Source organism: Argopecten irradians, chromosome 13 (assembly GCF_041381155.1).
Source record: "Argopecten irradians isolate NY chromosome 13, Ai_NY, whole genome shotgun sequence".
Taxonomy (NCBI): Eukaryota; Metazoa; Mollusca; class Bivalvia; order Pectinida; family Pectinidae; genus Argopecten; species Argopecten irradians.
This window is the reverse complement of record NC_091146.1, coordinates 22926048-22948088: the sequence shown is the minus strand read 5'-3', so window position 1 is coordinate 22948088 and position 22041 is coordinate 22926048. Positions and strand designations below refer to the sequence as shown.

Sequence of the window (22041 nt, the reverse complement as noted above, 5' to 3'; positions counted from 1 at the left end):
TAAACACTCATTAAACACTAGTTACTAAAACTATGAGTATTTTTTCTCTCTATCGGCCCTGGAGCATCTTGATGAATTAATATAAGGTTTATAATTGATTTGCCTCGTTAAATGACATTAATTGATTTAATGAATTATCATTATATAATTGAACATACGTTATTTCATTTATTTAACGCTTGAAGCATAAGTAATACATGAACGAAAGGTCTGTTTTCTGCAAAAATGGAGGACATATATAGTAATCGCTTTCTATTGTTGAAAACGTTTTGATATATCCAATTTTATTTTTAAAAAAATCAGAAAAAATATTAATTTGGAAATAAATTTTACGAAGATATTGGTAACCAAAACTAATTCGAGTTTTATGTCGTCTGTAGCGATTACATTGTTGCAAACTTATAATTATCGAAATTGCAATATGTTTGCCCTTTAATATTCATTGCTTGAGGTGCATTACGTTACTTAAAAATTACAGTAACGCAATTTATTTTCTCCTCAAATACAGAAAATTTCTGACCAAACACATGTCATTGAGGTTAGTGTACATAGAACACTACATACAAGAACAAAGGTATATCACCGTTGCTAGATACTAATTTTGATTATATTTCTTCACTATGAAGAACATAAACATCTGTTTATTTTAAACCTATCTACGAATGGAAAAGTAAAGTCAATTTGTCATTTTGTATCTAATTTGAATAATTTGTTTCATTGCAACATATGTAAAATACAAATTACCTACATGAACTTAAAAGAAGCGGTGCATATAGGGATAGGGGTATTGGTCTTGTCGATATTTCTATTATGGGTTGATGTCACTATGTCTTTTAATTTCATTTTGGTACAGTGTATCAAAAAACGTTTTGAAACTGTGGTGACACAAAAGTTTGCAAAACCGAATGTATGTCATAACCCGATAAATTTTTAAAAAGCAAATAATTGACCAATCAAAAAGTCAAAATGTTCCCGATTAAAAATATTTAAGGAAAACTGTGAATGCTTTTCTGTTATGGGAATATTAATCTCAGTAGTACTTTAAATAAGCGGATTATGATTAGAGTACGCTCAGATCTTTGTGGTATGTATATATACTATAAAACTTCTACGTTTATTCAAATTGATTCTTATAATTCAATTATTATTCAATTTATGAAAGATAATCTCTTCAAAATTTGAAATTTATGTTGGAACTTTTTTATCAGTGTAAAGTGACCGGGTGGGATGTGTTAATACATTTCTGGAAAACTCTGTTAGGCAGAGAATGTCATAGAGAGGGTAAATCTTTCGGAGGCTGCTTGTTGGGTAATAAGACTGGATCAGTTTCAAAAGTCAAATGTATTGGTTGGGTAATACATATAGATATTAAATATACTAAAACCATTTAAAATTGAATTTCTTTAAAATCTATTTGGTCAAGAGGTTAATCAAGAGTGTATAATTTCAAAAATGTTGGTCAATTTATAATGAGGAATTCAAGTTAAGACTACAACCCTTACGTAAAAGTTTAGGAAGATGAAACATCTTTCAAACTTTCAATTCATGGTTTCGTCGCAATCAGTATCAAAAGACAAAACTTGAAAAACTTCGCTTAACATAAACAGTGAAAAGCGTTTGGTTACGCAGGCACTATCTATTGGTGATATGATAGATTTCCTATTCTATGAGTGGAAATAGGGAAGTCTCCAAAACAAGAGAAGTTCCCGTTTTGATTTCCTCAACTTATCAATATAGATAGTATTGATAATCAATTTGTGGGCCTTCCATTTTGAACAATGAACCGTGATGTATCAGTTACTATAACACAATCGGCAAATGGTATGTAAACATGAGTAATTTTTAATTGTTATCTCGACGCTCGTTCTACATAACAATGAACACCGATTGTTTATCGGTTTCATGCTATATGGATATTTATAGCTTCAATTTAAAACAATAACACATGGTAATTGTGTCAGTTATCATAACAAAATGCCAAATAACTAACAGCACTAAAATACTATTTCAGGAACACATTTTTAGTGGATATCACTTGCCGGCTGATCAGTCCAAAATTGTGATATACAAAAAATCTGATCCAAATTAAACCTACAATATTTGTACATGTACAATTTCAGAAATTTCTCAGAAAACACGGAAAAAAGAATTGTTTAGAAGAGGAATTGATATAAGCTTTTAGCCGTATGTATTGGCATGTGTATGTATTTTTGTTTATTTAAATAATATACTGTTTAAACTAAACTAAGATTTGTTAACAAACAGACGAAGCACGGTCAGACGTTGATTTGAGTAGTGAAACATTTGATGACGCTAGATTAATATGATCTAGTATGTAAAATTATGTAAACATACATTGTCTACGTTAATTAATCTCACCCTGTGTCCTGAGACATCAACTGATCACTTCTTATAAAATTATGAATTAATTTATTATCAAACCTAAATTGAAAGTGGTGGGTATTGAGTTAGGAACGTATACTCAATGGGCGATTTATGATCATGGTAGTCAGCGCGCAGCATAAGTCAACATAGCTGATCAATTATCAACAATATACCTTGAAAATAATACACGTAAGCTTTGGTAATATCCTGATCTATTTATAGGTAGAATTCTCGTTAGTGAAACTACGTGTGTATTGAGAACTACAGAAGCTATTTAAAGGAACGGCTTACAGCTTAGGTAATTGTGACATCAATGTATAACTGGAACGACATTCAACATTTAGTTCGTCGAGTGCTTTCCGTAAGTAACAACCATATTTTATTCTTCTTATTATTATTTCATTCAGTGTGTATGTTAATTGATTAATCCTCCCCTCTAAACCGTATGTAAATCACGTTGGTACTAATTTCTAGAATAAAATACAACCAGGACCATATTGACCCTAACATACTTCCTGATTAGGCAGTTATCACGGAAGTAACACTATTAACTCCTATTTACTGGGATATTTCATCTTTATTTTTTATCTATTATTTATCTATCTATTTAAACTGTTATGTATAACTGTAGGTGTGTGCGGTCAGGCGTGAAGGTGTGATACATTGACCACATCAATGCAAAAGACAGTTCTATTGTTTAGAGAATTGAATATCACTTAATAGCGACATCTTAATGTTTGGTTGTTTACACTTTCTATGCATATTGAATAAGAAAATTGGGAGGTACACTACTTACTAATATTATGGGTTTCTTTTTCCAATGCGTCTCAATGGTTATCGAACAACATACATTGTCAAGAAACCAAGGACGACATTAATAGAATTCAACTATATAAGTTTCACCAGTTGTTTAAAACAGTATAGGACTTTCAGAAATGGCTTATTTTTGAACCAGACTTATTTTCAAATCGGTTTTTACCGTAGGTAGCTAAAAGCTTATTTTCGAGTACGGCTTATTTTCAAAGCCGGCTTAGTTTCAAGTTTGAGGGTATTTAATCACATTATTTAGGGATTGAATGCATTTTTGTAATTTTCATAACGGCTATGAATAGCAGAAGCTATCTACATGCACATATCCCGTGGAGCGCGTTATGACAATTAAAAAAAATATTGAAAGGTTAATATATTTGATTTAAAATTATGATACCCATATACGACGATAAACGAGATTAATGGAACAGCTAGCGCTGGATGACAAAGTCGTTCCACAACGTCGCGTTTTCAAGCTTCCGCCTTCCGATCGACCTTTTTTTGCAAATGACAAATGATAAACAAGAAATAAAGTTAAAATCAGATTTTTCACACACACACAAGGAGATTACTTAAAATACAATTTTTCACACACACAAGGAGATTAATTCAGCATAATCCTTGCACGTCTCTTCAATTTCAAAACGTATTTACTTCAATTAAATATATCCTTCCATACTTTCCGTACTAAAGCTTAAATGATAACTAGCTTAATCACTTTAAACATTTTAAAAAGTGTCAAATTAAATGTGCAATTCCCTTTAATGTAAACGAGCTGCCTCCCCTTCATCAGTTTCAACGTTATGGGATGGCGACCAACGTCAATTCAAGCGATTTCTCGACAGTTATAAATGAAAAAGGATATGTTTTTAAATATTCCAAAGCATCAAACCGGCATATGTCAAAATAGATGAATGTATATATGTTTTGTCCTGTTATAAATATTTATAACAAGGAAAACACAAAACCTAGAAAATGTCAAAGAAGTTATGTTTAAAATAAATAAAATATTTGTTGATGCGCCATATTTATTAACTTAGATATATATTATGTTACGGACTCTTTGCTTTCAGCTTTCAGTTTATGTCTTTACTATAAAAAAAATGAAGACTTGCACTCTTGCTGGTTAGATAATATTTATATTAACGTGGTGATAGTTTGTAACATAAAAATTATCATCTAAAATGCGACCCTGTATTTTAACGTTAGTTCACTTTTTATTAAATAACTCTCTCTGTCATACACTGACATGCAAATGAAACAAAGGAATAACAATGTACTTATCTTATACAATAATAGACATTTAAAACGGTTTGAAGTTATCCTATCCGCACTTATCCTCAACACACGTCAATTTTTACAGCTGTGAACGGCTTTGTTAAAGATAATCGACCGATCAGTAATATATTTATTTATACATTCCTGAGGCCATTTAAAGTTATCGTGCCGTTAATTATTAGTATAATTAGTATTTTAGCCAAATTGTAAAGCTGTAAACATCGAGAACGTATATATTAATTAAAAGATTGGATAACAATTACAAACATTTCTCTCTAGCTTAAGTCTAATTCATAAAGATCAAGATTTCTATACATTGAAATGCTCGTAACGTCTCGAATGGATTATAGTATCGTTACTATCTATTTGTCAAATGCCTGTGTCAAAACCTCATCTACCTGAAAGCCATTTTCCTTAGCGATCACTCGTAAATGCCTAGGTACTGAATACATAAATAAGTCTATTTGTAAGTTATTGCGTTTGCATGCAGTCCCTAGTGTAGTAAAATGAAGATTATTGTGTTACTATATGACTTAAGGAGTGTCCACTTCCCTAACGTTCAATATAAGTGGATATTTTTTTGGCTTATTGCATGATTCAATGTCCTTTGTAGTATGAAACGTCCCGCGGTGGCCGAGTGGTTACACTTATCATCTCATTCTAAAAAATGTTATTCTTTATAACGACAGACGTCTAATGATCACGCTGTGTTAGACTGATTTAAATCGAAATGAATATTCATTTTCTTATATAGATTACACAGGAAATCAATTATTTCAATGTTTTAAGTTCTTTTAATATGGTTTATTAGTTTGGAAAGGAAATGTGTATTTAATCATTCAACCCATCAATCCTAAAAAAAACCACTATATATGAAGTCTAACGTGATATAAATCTAAACAATTGATTCATATGAACAGATTAACCAAAACATTAGATATATATGTCCTGTTAATTATGTATATAGTTTGTTTCGGTGATTTTACAGGCATAATAGGCGTTATGTTTTAGATGTGTTTAGTATCTTGGTGGAATATTTGTTTTCAATTCATTACAAATAAAATATTTTCTCGCTTGAGATTTTTGTATTTCAAATTTACAATTAAGGATGCAATTGAATTTAGAGAGTGTAGAATGAAATTCTTTTGCGACCACTAAATTTCTATAGATGCTATTCCGCTGACAAATGGCACTTTATTCGCTATCAAGAACAGGAACTGACGAAGAATTATTATGTCTCTTCAGTTACAGAAGTTACTTACTTTACACCATTATCACCTGTGACATTTTGAACTTTAAGATAATGATGTTTAAAATAGTTAATTGCATCCTGAAACAAAAACCATGGCACTATGACCTTTATGAAATTAAGCATTGATTGCGCATGAACTAAAAACAAAATAAATTATTACATATCATTTTTATGTGTAAATTAAACATAAAAATACACGATTAAACACTAATTAAACACTCATTAAACACTAGTTACTAAAACTATGAGTATTTTTTCTCTCTATCGGCCCTGGAGCATCTTGATGAATTAATATAAGGTTTATAATTGATTTGCCTCGTTAAATGACATTAATTGATTTAATGAATTATCATTATATAATTGAACATACGTTATTTCATTTATTTAACGCTTGAAGCATAAGTAATACATGAACGAAAGGTCTGTTTTCTGCAAAAATGGAGGACATATATAGTAATCGCTTTCTATTGTTGAAAACGTTTTGATATATCCAATTTTATTTTTAAAAAAAATCAGAAAAAATATTAATTTGGAAATAAATTTTACGAAGATATTGGTAACCAAAACTAATTCGAGTTTTATGTCGTCTGTAGCGATTACATTGTTGCAAACTTATAATTATCGAAATTGCAATATGTTTGCCCTTTAATATTCATTGCTTGAGGTGCATTACGTTACTTAAAAATTACAGTAACGCAATTTATTTTCTCCTCAAATACAGAAAATTTCTGACCAAACACATGTCATTGAGGTTAGTGTACATAGAACACTACATACAAGAACAAAGGTATATCACCGTTGCTAGATACTAATTTTGATTATATTTCTTCACTATGAAGAACATAAACATCTGTTTATTTTAAACCTATCTACGAATGGAAAAGTAAAGTCAATTTGTCATTTTGTATCTAATTTGAATAATTTGTTTCATTGCAACATATGTAAAATACAAATTACCTACATGAACTTAAAAGAAGCGGTGCATATAGGGATAGGGGTATTGGTCTTGTCGATATTTCTATTATGGGTTGATGTCACTATGTCTTTTAATTTCATTTTGGTACAGTGTATCAAAAAACGTTTTGAAACTGTGGTGACACAAAAGTTTGCAAAACCGAATGTATGTCATAACCCGATAAATTTTTAAAAAGCAAATAATTGACCAATCAAAAAGTCAAAATGTTCCCGATTAAAACTATTTAAGGAAAACTGTGAATGCTTTTCTGTTATGGGAATATTAATCTCAGTAGTACTTTAAATAAGCGGATTATGATTAGAGTACGCTCAGATCTTTGTGGTATGTATATATACTATAAAACTTCTACGTTTATTCAAATTGATTCTTATAATTCAATTATTATTCAATTTATGAAAGATAATCTCTTCAAAATTTGAAATTTATGTTGGAACTTTTTTATCAGTGTAAAGTGACCGGGTGGGATGTGTTAATACATTTCTGGAAAACTCTGTTAGGCAGAGAATGTCATAGAGAGGTAAATCTTTCGGAGGCTGCTTGTTGGGTAATAAGACTGGATCAGTTTCAAAAGTCAAATGTATTGGTTGGGTAATACATATAGATATTAAATATACTAAAACCATTTAAAATTGAATTTCTTTAAAATCTATTTGGTCAAGAGGTTAATCAAGAGTGTATAATTTCAAAAATGTTGGTCAATTTATAATGAGGAATTCAAGTTAAGACTACAACCCTTACGTAAAAGTTTAGGAAGATGAAACATCTTTCAAACTTTCAATTCATGGTTTCGTCGCAATCAGTATCAAAAGACAAAACTTGAAAAACTTCGCTTAACATAAACAGTGAAAAGCGTTTGGTTACGCAGGCACTATCTATTGGTGATATGATAGATTTCCTATTCTATGAGTGGAAATAGGGAAGTCTCCAAAACAAGAGAAGTTCCCGTTTTGATTTCCTCAACTTATCAATATAGATAGTATTGATAATCAATTTGTGGGCCTTCCATTTTGAACAATGAACCGTGATGTATCAGTTACTATAACACAATCGGCAAATGGTATGTAAACATGAGTAATTTTTAATTGTTATCTCGACGCTCGTTCTACATAACAATGAACACCGATTGTTTATCGGTTTCATGCTATATGGATATTTATAGCTTCAATTTAAAACAATAACACATGGTAATTGTGTCAGTTATCATAACAAAATGCCAAATAACTAACAGCACTAAAATACTATTTCAGGAACACATTTTTAGTGGATCATCTTGCCGGCTGATCAGTCCAAAATTGTGATATACAAAAAATCTGATCCAAATTAAACCTACAATATTTGTACATGTACAATTTCAGAAATTTCTCAGAAAACACGGAAAAAAGAATTGTTTAGAAGAGGAATTGATATAAGCTTTTAGCCGTATGTATTGGCATGTGTATGTATTTTTGTTTATTTAAATAATATACTGTTTAAACTAAACTAAGATTTGTTAACAAACAGACGAAGCACGGTCAGACGTTGATTTGAGTAGTGAAACATTTGATGACGCTAGATTAATATGATCTAGTATGTAAAATTATGTAAACATACATTGTCTACGTTAATTAATCTCACCCTGTGTCCTGAGACATCAACTGATCACTTCTTATAAAATTATGAATTAATTTATTATCAAACCTAAATTGAAAGTGGTGGGTATTGAGTTAGGAACGTATACTCAATGGGCGATTTATGATCATGGTAGTCAGCGCGCAGCATAAGTCAACATAGCTGATCAATTATCAACAATATACCTTGAAAATAATACACGTAAGCTTTGGTAATATCCTGATCTATTTATAGGTAGAATTCTCGTTAGTGAAACTACGTGTGTATTGAGAACTACAGAAGCTATTTAAAGGAACGGCTTACAGCTTAGGTAATTGTGACATCAATGTATAACTGGAACGACATTCAACATTTAGTTCGTCGAGTGCTTTCCGTAAGTAACAACCATATTTTATTCTTCTTATTATTATTTCATTCAGTGTGTATGTTAATTGATTAATCCTCCCCTCTAAACCGTATGTAAATCACGTTGGTACTAATTTCTAGAATAAAATACAACCAGGACCATATTGACCCTAACATACTTCCTGATTAGGCAGTTATCACGGAAGTAACACTATTAACTCCTATTTACTGGGATATTTCATCTTTATTTTTTATCTATTATTTATCTATCTATTTAAACTGTTATGTATAACTGTAGGTGTGTGCGGTCAGGCGTGAAGGTGTGATACATTGACCACATCAATGCAAAAGACAGTTCTATTGTTTAGAGAATTGAATATCACTTAATAGCGACATCTTAATGTTTGGTTGTTTACACTTTCTATGCATATTGAATAAGAAAATTGGGAGGTACACTACTTACTAATATTATGGGTTTCTTTTTCCAATGCGTCTCAATGGTTATCGAACAACATACATTGTCAAGAAACCAAGGACGACATTAATAGAATTCAACTATATAAGTTTCACCAGTTGTTTAAAACAGTATAGGACTTTCAGAAATGGCTTATTTTTGAACCAGACTTATTTTCAAATCGGTTTTTACCGTAGGTAGCTAAAAGCTTATTTTCGAGTACGGCTTATTTTCAAAGCCGGCTTAGTTTCAAGTTTGAGGGTATTTAATCACATTATTTAGGGATTGACTGTATTTTTGTAATTTTCATAACGGCTATGAATAGCAGAAGCTATCTACATGCACATATCCCGTGGAGCGCGTTATGACAATTAAAAAAAATATTGAAAGGTTAATATATTATAATTAAAATTATGACAACCATATTCGACGATAAACGAGATTAATGGAACAGCTGGATAACAAAGTCGTTCCACAACGTCGCGTTTTCAAGCTTCCGCCTTCCGATCGACCTTTTTTTGCAAATGACAAATGATAAACAAGAAATAAAGTTAAAATCAGATTTTTCACACACACACAAGGAGATTACTTAAAATACAATTTTTCACACACACAAGGAGATTAATTCAGCATAATCCTTGCACGTCTCTTCAATTTCAAAACGTATTTACTTCAATTAAATATATCCTTCCATACTTTCCGTACTAAAGCTTAAATGATAACTAGCTTAATCACTTTAAACATTTTAAAAAGTGTCAAATTAAATGTGCAATTCCCTTTAATGTAAACGAGCTGCCTCCCCTTCATCAGTTTCAACGTTATGGGATGGCGACCAACGTCAATTCAAGCGATTTCTCGACAGTTATAAATGAAAAAGGATATGTTTTTAAATATTCCAAAGCATCAAACCGGCATATGTCAAAATAGATGAATGTATATATGTTTTGTCCTGTTATAAATATTTATAACAAGGAAAACACAAAACCTAGAAAATGTCAAAGAAGTTATGTTTAAAATAAATAAAATATTTGTTGATGCGCCATATTTATTAACTTAGATATATATATTATGTTACGGACTCTTTGCTTTCAGCTTTCAGTTTATGTCTTTACTATAAAAAAAATGAAGACTTGCACTCTTGCTGGTTAGATAATATTTATATTAACGTGGTGATAGTTTGTAACATAAAAATTATCATCTAAAATGCGACCCTGTATTTTAACGTTAGTTCACTTTTTATTAAATAACTCTCTCTGTCATACACTGACATGCAAATGAAACAAAGGAATAACAATGTACTTATCCTATACAATAATAGACATTTAAAACGGTTTGAAGTTATCCTATCCGCACTTATCCTCAACACACGTCAATTTTTACAGCTGTGAACGGCTTTGTTAAAGATAATCGACCGATCAGTAATATATTTATTTATACATTCCTGAGGCCATTTAAAGTTATCGTGCCGTTAATTATTAGTATAATTAGTATTTTAGCCAAATTGTAAAGCTGTAAACATCGAGAACGTATATATTAATTAAAAGATTGGATAACAATTACAAACATTTCTCTCTAGCTTAAGTCTAATTCATAAAGGTCAAGATTTATATACATTGAAATGCTCGTAACATTTCGCATGTATTATAGTATCGTTACTATCTATTTGTCAAATGCCTGTGTCAAAACCTCATCTACCTGAAAGCCATTTTCCTTAGCGATCACTCGTAAATGCCTAGGTACTGAATACATAAATAAGTCTATTTGTAAGTTATTGCGTTTGCATGCAGTCCCTAGTGTAGTAAAATGAAGATTATTGTGTTACTATATGACTTAAGGAGTGTCCACTTCCCTAACGTTCAATATAAGTGGATATTTTTTTGGCTTATTGCATGATTCAATGTCCTTTGTAGTATGAAACGTCCCGCGGTGGCCGAGTGGTTACACTTATCATCTCATTCTAAAAAATGTTATTCTTTATAACGATAGACGTCTAATGATCACGCTGTGTTAGACTGATTTAAATCGAAATGAATATTCATTTTCTTATATAGATTACACAGGAAATCAATTATTTCAATGTTTTAAGTTCTTTTAATATGGTTTATTAGTTTGGAAAGGAAATGTGTATTTAATCATTCAACCCATCAATCCTAAAAAAAACCACTATATATGAAGTCTAACGTGATATAAATCTGAACAATTGATTGACCATGCAATATGTTTGCCCTTTAATATTCATTGCTTGAGGTGCATTACGTTACTTTCAAATTACAGTAACGCAAGTTATTTCTCCTCAACTACAGAAAATTTCTGACCAAACACATATCATTGAGGTTAGTGTACATAGAACACTATAGAAAGGAACAAAGATATATCACCTTTACTAGATAATTATTTTGATTATATTTCTTCAATATGAAGAACAGAAACATATGTTTATTTTAAACCTATCTACGAATGGAAAAGTAAAGTCAATTTGTCATTTTGTATCTAATTTGAATAATTTGTTTCATTGCAACATATGTAAAATACAAATTACCTACATGAACTTAAAAGAAGCGGTGCATATAGGGATAGGAGTATTGGTCGTGTTGATGTTTCTGTTATAGGTTGATGTCACTCTTTCTTTCAAATTCATCGTGGTATCCAAACGTGTATTGAAACTTTGATTGACACAAAAGTTTGCAAAAGTAAATTTATGTTATAACCCGATGTTTTGATCTCAGAGACACATGTAGTTGTTTTCCCTTTTAATTTTGGGCGAGCTGCCATCACATCTTGCACTTCTGTCATCTGGTTGAAGGTCCCATACATTCTATAAAGAAAATATGGAGTAAATGTCAGTTAATGTACAGAGATAAATACTGTATATACATGTATGTACATAATCTTCCAGTGTAAGACTACACGTAAAACAAACTATTTTCATTTTTGTTTCTTGTATTGAAACTGTGATTGACACAAAAGTTTGCAAAAGCAAATGTATGTTATAACCCGATGTAATTTAAAAAAAAAAACACACATCTATGCTTAAAACTAATCTTCAGACGTCTTCGTAAAATAAAATAGCTTTAACGTATCCATTGATTTAGCAAACAAATATGCTTCCAACTCAATACGCAAGGTCAATGCCTTCCTTATGTCACGATTACGTCGAGTTTTCATGTCATTTTTGGATTTTGGCTTCATAGAGGTATGAAGATCAATCAAAAAGTCGGATTTAGTAGTAAACAAAACAAAATGTTCCCGATTAAAACTTTGTAAGGATTACTGTGAATGCTTTTGTAGTATGGGAATATTAATCTCAGTAGTACTTTAAATAGTCGGATTATGATTAGAGTACGCTCAGATCTTTGTGGTATGTATATATACTATACAACATCTACGTTTATTCAAATTGATTCTTATAATTCAATTATTATTCAATTTATGAAAGATAATCTATAATTTCAAACTCCTGTTGGAACTTTTTTTATCAGAGTAAAGTGACCGGGTGGGATGTGTTAATACATTTCTGGAAAACTCTGTTAGGCAGAGAATGTCATAGAGAGGTAAATCTTTCGGAGGCTGCTTGTTGGGTAATTAGACTGGATCAGTTTCAAAAGTCAAATGCATTACTCTATTACTATAACCATTTAAAATTGAATTTCTTTAAAATCTATTTGGCCAAGAGGTTAATCAAGAGTGTATAATTTCAAACATTTTGGTCAATTTATTATGAGGAATTCAAGTTAAGACTACAACACTTACGTACAAGTTTAGGAAGATGAAACATCTTTCAAAGTTTCAATTCATGGTTTCGTCGAAATCAGTATCAAAAGACCAAACTTGAAAAACTTCGCATAACATAAACAGTGGAAAAGCGTTTGGTTACGCAGGCGTTATCTATTGGTGATATGATAGAGTTCCTATTCTATGAGTGGAAATAGGGCAGTCTCCAAAACAAGAGAAGTTCCCGTTTTGATTTCCTCAACTTATCAATATAGATAGTATTGATAATCAGTTTGTGGGCCTTCCGTTTTGAACAATGAACCATGATGTATCAGTTACTATAACACAATTGGCAAATGGTATGTAAACATGATTAATTTTTAATTGTTATCTCGACGCTCGTTCTACATAACAATGAACACCGATTGTTTATCGGTTTCATGCTATATGGATATTTATAGCTTCAATTTAAAACAATAACACATGGTAATTGTGTCAGTTATCATAACAAAATGCCAAATAACTAACAGCACTAAAATACTATTTCAGGAACACATTTTTAGTGACTCATATTGTCGGCTGATCAGTCCAAAATTGTGATATACAAAAAATCTGATCCAAATTAAACCTACAATATTTGTACATGTGAAATTTCAGAAATTTCTCAGAAAACACGGAAAAAAGAATTGTTTAGAAAAGGAATTGATATAAGCTTTTTGCCGTATGTATTGGCATGTGTATGTATTTTTTTGTTTATTTATATAATATATTGTTTAAACTAAACTAAGATTTGTTAACAAACAGACGAAGCACGGTCAGACGTTGATTTGAGTAGTGAAACATTTGATGACGCTAGGTTAATATTATCTAGTATGTAAAATTATGTAAACATACATTGTCTACGTTAATTAATCTCATCCTGTGTCCTGAGACATCAACTGATCATTTCTTATAAAATTATGAATTAATTAATTATCAAACCTAAATTGAAAGTGGTGGGTATTGAGTTAGGAACGTATACTCAATGGGCGATTTATGATCATGGTAGTCAGCGCGCAGCATAAGTCAACATAGCTGATCAATAATCAACGATATACCTTGAAAATAATACACGCAAGCTTTGGTAATATCCTGATCTATTTATAGGTAAAATTCTCGTTAGTGAAACTACATGTGTATTGAGAACTACAGAAGCTATTTAAAGGAAAGGCTTACAGCTTAGGTAATTGTGACATCAATGTATAACTGGAACGACATTCAACATTTAGTTCGTCGAGTGCTTTCCGTAAGTAACAACCATATTTTATTCTTCTTATTATTATTTCATTCAGTGTGTATGTTAATTGATAAATCCTTCCCTCTAAACCGTATGTAAATCACATCGGTACTAATTTCTATAATAAAATACAACCAGGATCATATTTACCCTAACATACTTCCTGATTATGCAGTCATCAAGGAAGTAACACTATTAACTACTATTTACTAGGATATCAATGCAAAAGACAGTTCTATTGTTTAGAGGATTGAATATCACTTAATAACGACATCTTAACGTTTGGTTGTTTACACTTTCTATGCATATTGAATAAGAAAATTGGGAGGTACACTACTTCCTAATATTATGGGTTTCTTTTTACAAATGCGTCTCAATGGTTATCGAACAACATACATTGTCAAGAAACCAAGGACGACATTAATAGAATTTAACTTTATAAGTTTCACCATTTGTTTAAAACAGTCTTATTTTCAGAAATGGCTTATTTTTGAACCAGACTTATTTTCAAATCGGTTTTTACCGTAGGTAGCTAAAAGCTTATTTTCAAGTACGGATTATTTTCAAAGCCGGCTTAGTTTCAAGTTTGAGGGTGTTTAATCACATTATTTAGGGATTGAATGTATTTTTCTAATTTTCATAGCGGCAATGAATAGCAGAAGCTATCTACATGTACATATCCTGTGGAGCGCGTTATGGAAATTAAAAAAAAAATATTGAAAGGTTAATATATTATATTTAAAATTATGACACCCATATACGACGATAAACGAGATTAATGGAACAGCTGGATGACAAAGTCGTTCCACAACGTCGCGTTTTCAAGTTTCTGCCTTCCGATCGACCTTTTTTTGCAAATGACAAACGATAAACAAGAAATATAGTTAAAATCAGATTTTTCACACACACACAAGGAGATTACTTAAAATACAATTTTTCACACACACAAGGAGATTAATTCAGCATAATCCTTGCACGTCTCTTCAATTTCAAAACGTATTTACTTCAATTAAATATATCCTTCCATACTTTCCGTACTAAAGCTTACATGATAACTAGTTTAATCACTTTAAACATTTTAAAAAGTGTCAAATTAAATGTGCAATTCCCTTTATTGTATACGAGCTGCTTCCCCTTCATCAGTTTCAATGTTATGGGATGGCGACAAACGTCAATTCAAGCGTTTTCTCGACAGTTATAAATGAAAAAGGATATGTTTTTAAAGATTCCAAAGCATCAAACCGGCATATGTCAAAATATATGAATGTATATATGTTTTGTCCTGTTATAAATATTAATAACAAGGAAAACACAAAACCTAGAAAATGTCAAATAAGTTATGTTTAAAATAAATAAAATATTTGTTAATGCGCCATATTTATTAACTTAGATATATATTATGTTACGGACTCTTGTTATAATCAGCTTTCAGTTTACAAAGAGTACATACATTGTTTTTTAATGTCTTTACTATAAAAAATGTAGACTTATACACTTGTTGGTTAGATAATATTTATATTAACGTGGTGATAGTTTGTAACATAAAAAATTATCATCTAAAATGCGACCCTGTGTTTTAACGTTAGTTCACTTTTTATTAAATAACTCTTTCTGTCATACACTGACATGCAGATGAAACAAAGCAATAACAATGTACTACCCGCACTATTCCCCAACACACGTCAATTTTTACTGCTGTGAACGTCTTTGTTAAAGATAATCGACCGATCAGTAATATATGTATTTATACATTCCTGAGGCCATTTAAAGTTATCGTGCCGTTAATTGCGGAATATTTTAGCCAAATTGTAAAGCTGTAAACACCGAGAACGTATATATTAATTAAAAGATTGGATAACAATTACAAACATTTCTCTCTAGCTTAAGTCTAATTCATAAAGGTCAAGATTTCTATACATTGAAATGCTCGTAACATCTCGCATGGATTATAGTATCGTTGCTATCTATTTGTCAAATGCCTGTGTCAAAACCTCATCTACACGTAAGCCATTTTCCTTAGCGATCACTCGTAAATGCCTAGGTACTGAGTAAATAAATAAGTATATTTGTAAGTTATTGTGTTTGCATTCAGTCCCTAGTGTAGTAAAATGAAGATTATTGTGTTCCAATAATTACAAGCGATCTAGTGAATACATTATTATAAATATTATGAGTCGATTACATTGTAAATTCTACCTATCTTCTATATTTACATGGTTGTTGCATTGAAATACTGAACATGTAACTTATAAGTAATACGGGAAAAGGTCAATGATCCCATCGCATCAAATACTCAATATAACTTGTTTTGGCCTATTCTGTTTCCTTGAGGCCATTGTATAGTCATGGATAGTTATAAGCTGTTGTGGGTAAATTCAAAGCCCACCGCCGCCGACGAGTGGTACAAATGTATTTTTTTCTATCAAAAACAGGGGAAGACGATTGAGTATTTCTCTTCAGTTTTAAAAGTTACTTAATTTGCATCATTACCACCATTGACATTTTTTAGATTCTTATTTTAATTTAAGTTAAACATATTAAAAATAATTAATTGCGATCCGAAAAACAATCCATGGCACAAAGTTCTATATGGAATTAAGTACTAATTGTGCATGCATCAAAAACAAAATAATTTATTAAATTCCTTTATTTTTATACTAGTTGGGCGACACCTGAAGGAGTGTCGCGGATGAAATGAAGAGAAGAGAAAGGGAAGATAACTCTTGTTGTTTCTCTTAAACGGGACCAATTCCATTAGGTTATGAACAAGAGACCGATGGGCCTTAACGGTCATCTAACTATTGGCACAATACAACACCTCAAAGAATAAAGTAGTGGCACACAGTTAAGGCAATCCAAAAAAAACCTCTTTCATTAGAAGAAGTCCAGGTCCTGATATATTTAATGAATTAGACCATGAATGAAGGTCCCTTGATCCCCACCATGCTGCAAATCCAATATCCAGTCTCAAGGTAGTCATTCATGTTACAGGCTCAATATCAGGTCTCTATAGGCCTTTAAGTTATTCACACGAAGTCGTTTAAAAGATTTTAGCCTATTTGACCTGAATCCAGGTCATGCCGCAGACCCTATTTGCCCTTCATCCAAGCATGCCGCAGACCCAATATGAGTACCCTGGGCCTTTTGGTCATTGAGAAGAAGTCGTTTAAAGATTTAGCCTTTTTGACCCTTGTGACCTTGAGTGAAGGTCAAGGTCGACCTTCATTTGAACAAACTTGGTAGCCATTCATTCTAGCATGCCACAGACCCAATATCAGATATCTAGGCCTCTTAGTTATTCACAACAGGTCGTTTAAAGATTTTACCTTATTTGACCCCTGTGACCTTGAATGAAGGTCATTGTCCTTCATTTGAACAAAGTTGGTAGCCATTCATCTGTGCATGTCACAGGCCCAATATCAGGTCTCTAGGCTATTTACTTATTCACATGAAGTCGTTTAAATATTTCAGCCTATTTGACCCCTGTGACCTTGACTGAAAGTCAAGGTCAGTTTTCAGTCAAGGTCAGTTATTCAGTCAAGGTCAGTTATTTGAACAAATTTGGTAGCCATTCATTCTAGCATTACCACAGACCCAATATCAGGTCTCTAGGCCTCTTAGTTATTCACAAGAAGTTGTTTAAAATCTTTTAGCCTATTTGACCCCTGTGACCTTGAATGAAGGTCAATGTCATTTATTTGAACAAACTTGGCAGCCCTTTATCCTAGCATGCCGCAGACCCAATATGAGTACCCTGGGCCATTTGGTTCTTGATAAGAATTTGTTTTAATATTTTAGCCTTTTTGACAACTGTGACCTTGAATGAAGGTCAAGGTCATTTATTTGAACAAACTTGGTAGCCCTTCATCCCAGCATGCTACAGGCCAAATATCAGTACCGTGGGCCTTTCGTTTGAATGAAAAGGTTTCGCACTGCAGACTGCGGACGGCGCACGATGACGGACAATGCATGATTACAATAGATCTTCCTGACCCTTCGGGTCAGATGACCTAAAAATATACCAGAGCTTGAAGTCATTTAAGGATTTTAGTCTATTTGACCCCTGTGACCTTGAATAAAGGTCAAGGTTATTTATTTAAACAACCTTGGTAGTTCATTGTATAATATATAACTGGCAGTTAACCTGAAAGATACAATTAATTGATTGTCTGTAAAAACACCAATACAGAAATGTAATTAAAAAATGAAAAAATCCTTTTAAGTTACATCCTCAATACTCCATGGGTTACTATCACTGACATAATATCCACTCTTGGACTATCTCATAGTAACATTGGAGCCACTTCAGAAGAAACAAACCAACCAATCACAGGCTTGCAGAAATCATTTTTGGCTACATCCTCAATACTCCAGGGGTTACTATCACTGACGTAATATCCACCCATGGACTTATATCTCATAGTAAAATTGGACGCAGTTCAGAAGAAAACAAGAGGCCAAAGAGGCCTTGATGGTCACCTGAGTGCTGATACAGAAAGAACATTGCAAAGTCGGTTCAAATCTTTAAAAAGCATTTATGAATCAAAAGAAACCCCTTTTGGACCCACTCCTCAGGCCCCTTGGGGTCAGTCGTGGAAAAATTGTTAATAGGATTCACATTGCCATATCATACTGATAATTCTGACAACATTTGACTCATTTTCTATTACAAATGACCAAATAATGTTCAAAAATGTGTTTTCCCTATAAAAACTATAGTAAACTTGACCCCTTCCGTGGGGAAAACATGAGACCCCAGGTTCATATATAATTCATAATTATTGTAAAGGACCTTAAGACCTTTCCATCTATGAAGAGTATGTGATTCTAACATTTCAAGAATTATAAATGAAGGTTTTTGAAGTTTAAGCCTATCCTATTTGACCTATTTTAGCCCCACCCCTCAGGCCACTGGGGGTCAGTTATGGAAAATATGTTAATATGATTCAATGACCACTTCATACTGATAATTCTGATTCATTTTCTATTACAAATGACCAAATAATGCTCAAAGATGTGTTTTACCTAAATAAACTATAGTAAACTTGACCCCCTCCCCACGTGATTCCATCTATGAAGAGTATTTGATTCCACTATTTCCGGAATTTTAAAAGAAGATTGTTGAAGTTTTAGCCTAATTGACACCTTTTGGCCCCAACCCTCAGGTCCCTAGGGGACCAAATAATTCACAATTTTGATTGACCTTTGGCCATGAAAATTAGATTAGGTCACTGGAGACTTTATCTCAGGTGACCTCAAAACTGAGTCCTGCATAGACTTCCAGAGAAAGTGACACCCAACTGCAAACCAACACATATGTACAGTGAACCACATTATGCAATTCCTTTGATGTACGTTAAATGATCTAGTTACCTGTGTCTTCTGTTGCCTGCAGTTTCATTGACGGATTGCCAGGTGTAATATAGCCACGTCTCTACCCCCAAACACATGTGTTTCTATTCAATGTCGGAACAAACAATGCGGTTTGATTGACAGCTGGCAATCAGTTAATTATGAAATAGTGCAGGGGTAGATATTATGTCAGTGATAGTAACCCCTGGCATATGGAGAAGGATTAGGCTATTACTCTGCTATTTTCTTAAATAAAGGGAGACTTAAAACTTGAATGTGGCATTTTATAATTGTCTCTATGACATACAATTAAGCAAGGAGTTCATCATAATTGCTATTGCTGCCTGGAATATGCATTTTCATGAATAATCATGCAAAAGTCTCTGCTAGCTACCCCCATTTTATCGAAAAATAAGTAAAACATTGGTGATAATAGACAATATCGCCTGGCTGGCACTCAATCTCTTACAAATACATCCATTTTAGAGAACAAGAAATGTTAAACAGTTTTTTACAGAGAAAAAAAAACAACAACAAAATAAAACTACTGCTATAATCAAGTTAAAATAACCAGAATTCATTTAATATGGATTATATCGTTTCATAATGACACAGCATCAAAGATTTGAAAAATAGCATGTACTTATACATGTAAATCACGAATAATCATGTAAAAGTCTCTGCTACCACAATTTTATCAATAAGAAACAGTTTTTCCTCATGTAGATAAAAAAAAAATGTCAAAATATAGACAATATTGGTCTGACCGAATACTCAATCCATAACAAAACATACATTTCTCTGTTTTCGCAATTCTTTTAGTGATATTGAGCATTTTGCTAGAAAATATACCTTAAAAAATAAACAAATAAGCCAATTACCTCCCTTTATCCAATCCCAATGAAAACTGTTCATGTGAACATTTAAAGAATATAAAAGTTTTTAAATTTAAAACCTGCACGTACCCTTTTACAAGTAAGTCCGTTGTCATTTTCAACCCTTGATGGTATACATGCATCTGATCATACTTACATAAGATATTTAACAATATAATGCTTTAATCAAGAAATGCCTTAATGGATAATGCTAATTGGAATTTCATGTTGGGCAATTAGGGTAATGGGTTATATTAGGTGCCAATCTTTCTAATTATCATAACATTTATGAGACCTTTTATGAGAACTCTATTCGTGGGGCCACGGTGGCTGAGTGGTAAAGATGTCCCGACATATTACCACAAGCCGTCCACCTCTGGGTCACAAGTTCGAATCCAATGTGGAGCAGTTGCCAGGTACTAACAGCTGGTCTTTGTGTATTTTTTTAAGGTTCTCCGGCTTTCCTCCACCATCAAACCTGGCACGTCCTTAAATGACCCTGGCTGTTAATAGGACGTTAAACTAATAAAAAAAGAGAACTATATTCTACATCGGAATTGGAAACACACATGGTACCAGGTAATTAAATCACTTTAAATCCTTGATACTGCTGAAGGATATTAAAATCAGTTAAATAAATCATTACATTAAGGATCTATTTGTAGCTTTTATACATATGCAGAAATGAATTACCTGGTATACCAAATTCATGCTTCTCTCTTGTTTTATTACCGTAATCATTTACATGAATAGATAACACAGCATATTTAATTTTTATATTGAGGAAGATTACCAAAAATATATATATACAGGTACATGAAATAGTATTCAAAATAGTTACTGTTTCCAAGTGTTATTCATTACAGATGAAAAAAAATGTCAAGAGCAAGCAAATCATATATTTAAAAGTCTATACGTTAACCGAAATGACTTTCAATTTATGATTTTTTTTAGATTTTATTTTTTTTATTTAGAAAATTTTTGAAAACATTTCTCAAATTCATAATTTATCTGGTTTCTAAAATGCTTAAAACTGATGAGGCTGTTCCAAGTTTGACATTCACTACTGTATAGTGAGTGTTATAACTAGGTCTCCTTTTCCCTAGATACTGTATGATTTAAAAAAAAACCAACAGAAAAACTCTTGTTATTTTGGAAATAAAATGTCAAAATAACCTTAAAGGCTCGTGGTATATCAAATTTTATAAATTTAAGTTTAATAAATTTCAAATGATGTAGCCATGAGTGTAAGATTCTATTCATCACATAACTAGTATTAATCAAAACATAGTCAAAACTTCAGTGATTCTGACAGGACAGTGGCGTAGGAAGATGAAACATTGGGGGGGGGGGGCAAAGGTCCTCATATTTTATAATTTCATAACACCCCCCCCACGCCCGCACCCACAGGAGATACTGATTTACTTTTTTCATATATCATTACATATTTATTGGGGGTCCGAGGGATTTGAACATACCGGATTCACACCATCGGCACATTGTTGTGTAACTCAAAATAATAATCAACTGATTGTCTTACTAAGACATATAAACAAATAAATCTTTTAAGAAGCATTTTTTGTAAAAGTATAATTCCTTGATGGACATTTTAAGTCTAGTTCGTGTGTATTGAATTTTCATTATTAAAGGTTTGAACATTACATGCTTGAATGTTTTAGGAAACGCGCAGCGAAATATTTTCTAAAAAGTTCAAAAATG

At 32.0% G+C, this 22041-nt stretch overlaps 1 long non-coding RNA gene across 4 annotated transcripts in view; it reads left to right on the top strand.

The window, feature by feature from the left end:
• LOC138306369 (uncharacterized) overlaps window positions 1-20933 on the top strand; it is a 30767-nt gene extending 9834 nt beyond the window's left edge. Inside the window, exons 5-10 of one of the 4 annotated variants that reach the window (XR_011205841.1) lie at window positions 2121-2200; window positions 2608-2746; window positions 8057-8136; window positions 8544-8682; window positions 13966-14104; window positions 20773-20933. This is a non-coding gene — a long non-coding RNA (uncharacterized lncRNA). Of the gene's footprint in view, window positions 1-2120; window positions 2201-2607; window positions 2747-8056; window positions 8137-8543; window positions 8683-8952; window positions 9445-13476; window positions 13553-13965; window positions 14105-20772 lie in introns of those variants that run through there. The other 3 variants (XR_011205838.1, XR_011205839.1, XR_011205840.1) reach the window with 3 other exon arrangements.
• The last annotated feature ends 1108 nt before the right edge of the window (window positions 20934-22041 follow it).